We start from the raw sequence: 7,456 nt of genomic DNA, 5'->3' as shown, positions 1-7,456 counted from the left end.
CAGATGCTAACCCTGCTCATGTATCAACAAGAAGGTTTGGGAGAACTGAGCCTGCAGCACTGCAATACAAATAGCTTACTCATGGTGTTATTGGACTACATTTAGGTGGCACTTGGTTGACATAGTTGAAGAAAGGTACCTAAGGCAATGATTCCCAGTCAGGGTGCCACAACACACTGGTGTGCCTTGATAGCCTTTCCAGGGTGTTGTGGGGTGCCACACACTATTAGGTGTGGAAACATGATTTACAAGATAAACCCAGAAATTTCAAATAGGAATCCATAGTGTTTTTCTGACCTGTTGTGGTCTTTCTAGTTATTTGCTACAGAAGAATTGCTCTGTTTTTCTGTAGAGAAAAAATGTGAGAGCTAGGAGCTGGCATTTTCAGAGGAATGCTTTGTATCTATCAAGGGGTACCTCAAGTCTAATAAAGTTGAGAAGCACTGACCTAGGGAAAGGGAAGGAAAGACTAAAGGACAAGGTTCTGTGTCTAAGTTCAGAAGAGATCAGCTCTTTTACCTCCTTAACTTTCTCCTCATCAGTACAGCTCATCTGGCAGCTCCCTTTCACTCCCAGTGCAGCTGCTGTTGCTTTGGCTTCTGTGGCAGGACCCAGCTCTTTATAATGTTCATATTCTGCGATTTTGGCAGGCTGGCATAATTTTCTGGAGAAAAGCAGCAATGACAATTATTAGCTATTTTTATTTCAGCACTTCTCTTGCTAAGGAGTCATTCCTCCTGCTGAATTTCAAGTAATTTCAAGAAATTTTAATAATGGGAAGTGTAAGTCTATACCCCACCTATAGTATAGATCTTAGTTAATTATCCAAGTTCATATAAACACAGTTAAAAATCTATCTTGCTTTCTTCTACATGCTAGGAATCAGTACTGAAATGCAATTAGTTCTGAATCTAGTTTGCAGTTTTCTATAGCTCAGGAATCAGTACACTGGGTGCAGCTACATGAGACATTGAGTTGACTAATTAGCTCCGCAGTAAATGTCTCAGCATCTACATGTGTGGCCCTACTAGGCTGCAGTAAACTAACAAACTCCACTGCAGGTTAGTACTTGTAAATATATGGCAGAGTTTTAATGCTCAGCAATGCATGTGTAGACGCTGATGAGGCTGGCTGGGGCACAAGGGTGCTTCAGTGCAGGGGACTGCCTGCCACCTAGCCCTATGCTGGAGCACCTCATGCCCCAGCCAGGTCAGAGCAGCTCTGAGCTGGCAGGTTGACCCCTGGGCCTCCGCTCAGACCCAACTCAGTGTGCTGCAGTCCCGGGCACACATTCAAATGTGGTACCCAGGAGCAATAAACTTGGGTGTGATGTTCGCCAGTCTATTGTCTACATGTGCAATTAATTGGAAGTATATCTACTGCTTGTTACCAATAGCTGAATAGCATTTATGCTTGAGTGTAGGCAAAGCCTGTGAAAAGTCAAAGCCTATTTTTCATTCCCTGGTTCTTTTTTTTTTTTTTTTTTTTTTTTTTTTTTTTTTTTTTTTTTTTTTTTTGTAACCTTTTCAGTAGTAAGGATTTGGGTGTTCATTCTGTTTCTAACTAGTATTGCACAATTTAATTCCTCTCCTCTGGGCTATAGAGAGGATATGCTTCACGTAACAGCATCTTTGAGCATATATGGTCTTGTAATATATTTGTAATTGATGCTTCAAATGCTCCAAGTATTGGCACTTTTGATGTTTCAAACTGAATTTGGGCATTCATCAGGGATCATTTCCCCAGCATGCAAAAGGATCACTTTGTCAACCTCCTGCCGTGTTTCCCCATTTGAGACCAATGCTGTAGAATAGCTATGCTTCTGTTAGCAATAACAACTCAGTGCATTATGGCGGATTTTCCTTTTTCTTCAAGTCCCATTCAGAGACTATCACGTGGCTCATATAACATTCAAATGAATTTTCTTTTTTATTTTCTGTGTGCCTTTCTATGGTCTAAAAAGTGTCTTTAAATACCATAACAAATTATCCAAAAATGTTTATTCACTTTGCAGAATTATTTGAGAAGAGACTCTTCGTTCAAACAGTTTTCAATTTTGTAAATTTGACTGCTGCACCTCTGTGTAGCCATACTAAGAATTTAACCTTTGGCCACAATTAAAGGAATCTATAGTGAAGCATCTAAAGGATACCAAGGTGATCAGGAACAGCCAGCATGGATTCACCAAGAGCAAGTCATGTCTGACCAACCTGATTTCCTTGTATAAGGTGACAGGCTCTGTGGATGGGGAGAGGTGTGATATACCTTGACTCAGCAAGGCTTTTGACATTCTCTCCCACAATACTCTCATTAATCACAAGCTAAGGAAATACAGAATAGCTGAAAGTATTGTGACATCAATCATTGTGCTCAACAAGCAGTTATCAATGGCTCAACATCTAATTGGGAGGCAGCATAAAGTGTGGTTCCTTAAGTGTCTGTCCTGGGTCTGGTATTTTTTTAATGATTTGGACAAGAGGATTGGGTGCATGCTTAATAAATTTGTAGACAACACCAAGTTAGGTGGACTTATAGACACTCTAGAGGATAGAGCTACAATTGAGCATGACCTAGATAGACCAGAGAAATGGTTCACAGTCAATCAGATGAGATTCAGCAAGGACAAATGTAAAGTCCTGCACTTGAAACAGAATAATTGCATGCAAAAATACAGAGAGGAAATAACTAGTTAAGCTGCAGTACTTCAGAAAAGGACCTGGTGGTTACAGTAGATGATAAGCCAAATATAAGCCAACAGTGTGATTGCAGGGTTGCAAAAAAAGGCCATCAGCATGCAGGATTGTATTAGCAGGAGTGTTACTTGCAAATCAAAGGAAGTGATTCTTCCATTCTGTTCAGCACTGGTGAAATCTCACCTGGAGTACTGTGTCTGCTTTTGGGCCCTACATTTCAAGAAAGACATGGACAATTTGGAAAGAGTACAGTGCAGAGCAACAGAAATATTTAGGGGCCTGGGAGGCAAGACAGATGAGGAAAGACTGAAAGAACTAGGCTCTGGAGGAGAGAAGACTAAGGATGGTGTAGGGCAGGGGGGCAGGGGAGATTTGTTAACAGTCTTCAAATACCTGAAGGACAATTCCAGAAAAGATGGAAATGGGTTTTTGTCTCTGGCCATAGGGGACAGGACCAAGAGCTATGTCCTCAAGTTTCAGCAGGGGAAATTTAGGTTGGAGATTAGGAGGAACTTTCTGACTCTGAGGGTGGTCAAGCATCTGAACAGGCTACCTAGAGAAACTGTGGATCCTTCATAGCTGGAAGTTTTCAAGGGCAGGTTACACAGTCACTTTTCTGGGATAGTTTAGTCAGGGATGATCCTGCCTTGAGCAGGGGGCTGGACTAGATGACCTTGTGAGGTCCCTTCTAGTCCTACTTTCTTATGATCCTACATTTTTCCTCAGTGCAATCTGCCAGTGAATACCATACTGCAGAATCATGGCTTAATCAACATCTTACGTTTTAGCTGAAAAGTGGTATAAGCATGGGCCAATCCAGGATTTTGAAAAAGGGGGTGCAGATGGTGTGGTGCATCAACCCATATAACACATCATACAGTTTTCCACAGTTAAAAAGAAATGAGATTCATTACTAATATTCTGGGGGCTTAGGGCTATATAACAGTTTAAAATCAATGCAGAAACAAATACAATTTTGTTGCAATGTGCTTTAACTTGCTGTTATGTATAAAAACACAATAAACTAGGCAAAAATAATGAAAAGATATTGTTTCATTAGCCCTGTAGTAATTAGAGTTAAATGTACATCTTTTTCAGATTCATAAAACAAAATCTAGCCTTCTTGAGCATGTTGGCAATGCATCAAATGCTTTACTAAAAGTTATTTCCACGCCTAAGTTTAACTGAGTTATTTTTTTTTAGCTAAAGTTAAAAGTCTGCCATCTGGTTATGTAGGAGCTACATTACCAAGATCAGCTAACAAATACCAGAATTGCTGAAGAAAGGATAACTTGATTCGTAGAACATCAAGACCATTAAAAAGGAAAGAGGGTCATTAACACCTGTGGAATCAAGTGTTTAGAAAGAATCAGGTAGATTTTAATGAGATATGAAGTCAATTTTTGCCTGAATAGAAATGCTGCTGCTGCTTCTAGGCAGTTGATTTTAAACTTTGGGTAAAGAGGAATCAAAGTGGAAGGTGCAGCTGCACCACTACATCGCCCATGGATCTGCCCTTGGGCATAAGCTCCTAAGATATCGTGTCTTAATTAAATAGTAATTTTAATTGAAAAAATAATTAAAGATACATTAACGTAAAAGTTTCTTAACATTGTCATTAGAAAAATATTGATAAGCTTTAAAATATAACTTACAGCTAATTTTTAAAAATTTTACTCAGAAATTGAAAGAATTCCTATATATGACTTCATTTTTAGTGCCTGAATTTCACAGTAGTTTTAGAAACAGTGTAATTTTGTGTACAGGAAGATTTTTTTCATAGTTCAGGTCAGATTTGCACATCTGCCCTAAAAAAATTAATAATGCTGCTGTGTGATAATTCAAAGATGATTCTGCTACTAGGCTTGAGGTATCACCACATAAAAATATCGGTACTTTTCCATTGATACGAACATAGTGGTTCCTATATGGCTAATTGCTTTATAAATAAAAGTGTTAATGGAATATTAATTTATGACCATGTTAGAGATTGTTGATGATATCATCATTTTATGTATGCCTTCAGAAAAGTGTACTCATCTGAGGATAGTTGAGTAATGGTTATTACTGAGTATGTAGCAGGCATGCCACCTGTGGAGAGGGATCTCAATGGTTTCAGCCTTGGATGGAAGCCAGAATCGGGGAGGAAATGTTATGCCCTACAGTTCATCAAGCTAGAATTCGATCCATCGTTTACACTACTCCTTCTTATATAGCTAGCACGCTATAACACATAATCATGTTATATAATATGGCATACCTCCATGTGTTTTCCTTTGGGTCCATCAACACTTAATGCTACCTGCCAAAGGATGCTATTTGCCAGCACCTGTAAAGTGGAAGTTCACAATCAGAGTTATTTTACTACCACCCTGATTTGAAGTAAACAATAAGAGAAGGAAATAGCATCTGCACAGTCCCAGCTTTGAAAAAAGCAATCAGGAATTTTTAATGCAGCAGCAAACTGTTAACTGTGTTTAAAAGAAAATAAGTATTCTAAGTATAACTAAATGACTCTACAGGAAGACATGCAAAGGCTTTAATTTAGTAACAGTCTACACCATAAAATATTAGTCAAGTGCTAGCATAGCCATTAATACTCTTTTAACACAAGGCAATTTCACAGTCTCATTTACCAACTGGAATCTCCCAACTCTAGTTGGTAATTGTGCTTTTTATTCATCTCTGTAAATTCCATTTAGTGCTTTTTAGTAGTTTCTTAGCATAAATGCATTGAATGTTGTTAAATTGGATTAATAGCTTTTATGTGATGTATATTATGTATATGTTAAACTGTGGGTTTCCTCTCATATTGTGGCAGTCTCTTTTTATAATGCACAGTTTTTTATTTTTTAGATTTTATTTCATTGATTTTTCCTGGTGGTAATATTTTTGTAATATATGTTTATGATATATGTTTTATAAATAGAACTTACTGTAGGAATGTGGGGTTATGGTCATCTTTAGCTCACTTCACATTGTTTTGGCCTGAGGCAAGCCTGGGGATAAAATCATTTCAGGTGGGTTAGAACCTAGATAAATAACCATAAAAGTCTTTTTAGCAGTATTTTTTTTTAATTTATATCCCTAGCTTTGCTTAAAATAGATGCAAAATCAGAGTATTGTGCACTGGCCTTGTATTCGAAAATGTTTCTTTAGAGTTCATGTGTGCTTTTTAAATTATAAGAAGATGTTTACTTCAATTCCTTGTGAATTTGATTTCCTTCCTGCCTGATATTCGTGATGCTTTAAGTTTCAAGACTGAAAAAGACTAAATTAACAAATTAGAAAGTATGAATGTGCAGGTGTTTTCAAGCACCAAGGTATTCAATAGACATGGTCTATCTAGTCAATCTCGCACAGTGTTGTGACTTTTCAGTCTACATCTTAACTGCTTAGTCTATATTCAAATATAATTCACTGATCAACACCACAGATATTGAATACTAGGGCTGTGTGAAGCTTCAGTCACTGATTCGATTCGGTGAAGATTTGGCCTGATTCAGTAGCCAAATCTCCAAATCTGAATCAAATCAGGAGACCCTTTAGTTTCTCTGAATCGAACCGGAACCCCCCGAATCAATTCAGAGACATTGGGAAAGATTCAGAGATTTGAACATAGACACAGCTTTAAATGATTTTTCTACATACCTCTAGGTAGCAGAAGGCTCATGAATACTGCTATGCTGGGGCACAGGAGCATCAGGGGCTCCCCAGCACACTTGGCAGCGGACCCAGAAATGGACCAGAAGCAATTCTGGTCCACTTCCGGATCTGCCAGGGAGCATGCAGGGGGAGGGGCTCTGTGCCCCCTCCGGCTCAGCAACTGGTGCCTCCTGGGTCTGGGGGGGCACCCAGGGTCCCCCATGGCCAATCACCAAGTCAGGGGAGGGCACAGGGGTCCCCCACTGTGGCTCCCTAGTGGTCCCAGAAGTGGACTGGAAGGGTTCACAACTGAGCACGTGGAGGGGGCCCCCCATGCTCCTGTGCAATGCTCCATCTGACCCAGCATTGCAGCATTCACAAGCCATGCTGGTACCTCAAGGTATATAGAAAAAACATTTAAAGCTGTGTCTATGGCTGAATTGCTAATTCTCAGAATAGCATCGAATACTCAGATTCGGATTCAGCTGAATCGTATTGAGGACAACGATCCAAATCAATGAATCAAATCACTGTCCCCAATTCAGGCCAAATTCGAATCAAATATGGCCCACTTCGCACACCCCTACTGAATACCATCACAAGGCTATTTACATCTTCTGCTTCCATGTTCTATTAAACAGCAAAGGTAGGAAGCACACATCTAAAGTCATGTGTGTTATGTGACCTATGCAAATGCTCAAAATACAAGATACTCGAAGTGCACTCTGAGTTGCTATGCCCTCACTCCTGATGTGGAAGCAGCTTAGCCATGTTAACTCAGCCCTGCACAGTCTCTAAACTCTGCTTCTCAGTGATACTAATTAGCTCATATGTGGCCCTACATCAACACAGCTATACTGCTTCTGGTTCGGGAGTTAGCAAACATGCAACATCTTTGCATGGCACTGCTTTTCATTGTAACTGAGTAGTGTAGACACAGCTGCTATCCAGGTATGACTGTGAGGCATCATGCAGAACCAGCTGCTTGCTCTGTTCATGCTCACTTTCAAACTAGAAGCAACTAAGACATGTTAATGTAGCCCTTTTTAGGGCATAAGTGTCTAACACTAGTTCTTCACATAAGTTTAGAAGTCATGTAAATTATGTGCTTTAAGTAA

General features: G+C 39.5%; 1 long non-coding RNA gene across 2 annotated transcripts; it reads right to left on the bottom strand.

The window, feature by feature from the left end:
• Positions 1-304: 304 nt before the first annotated feature.
• LOC109298175 lies at positions 305-5,694 on the bottom strand. 2 transcript variants are annotated; one of them, XR_002097507.1, is made up of 3 exons: positions 5,630-5,694; positions 520-664; positions 305-346 (listed from the first exon to the last, which is right to left on the bottom strand). It is a non-coding gene; the product is annotated as an uncharacterized LOC109298175 (long non-coding RNA). The 2 variants fall into 2 exon arrangements; XR_002097506.1 differs by lacking the exon at positions 5,630-5,694 and adding an exon at positions 4,954-5,036.
• Between the last annotated feature and the right edge of the window lie 1,762 nt (positions 5,695-7,456).

The sequence above is a fragment of the Gavialis gangeticus genome, unplaced genomic scaffold, assembly GCF_001723915.1.
Source record: "Gavialis gangeticus isolate Ggan-Ray unplaced genomic scaffold, GavGan_comp1, whole genome shotgun sequence".
Lineage (NCBI taxonomy): Eukaryota > Metazoa > Chordata > Crocodylia > Gavialidae > Gavialis > Gavialis gangeticus.
This window is presented reverse-complemented; position numbering and strand designations above follow the sequence as displayed.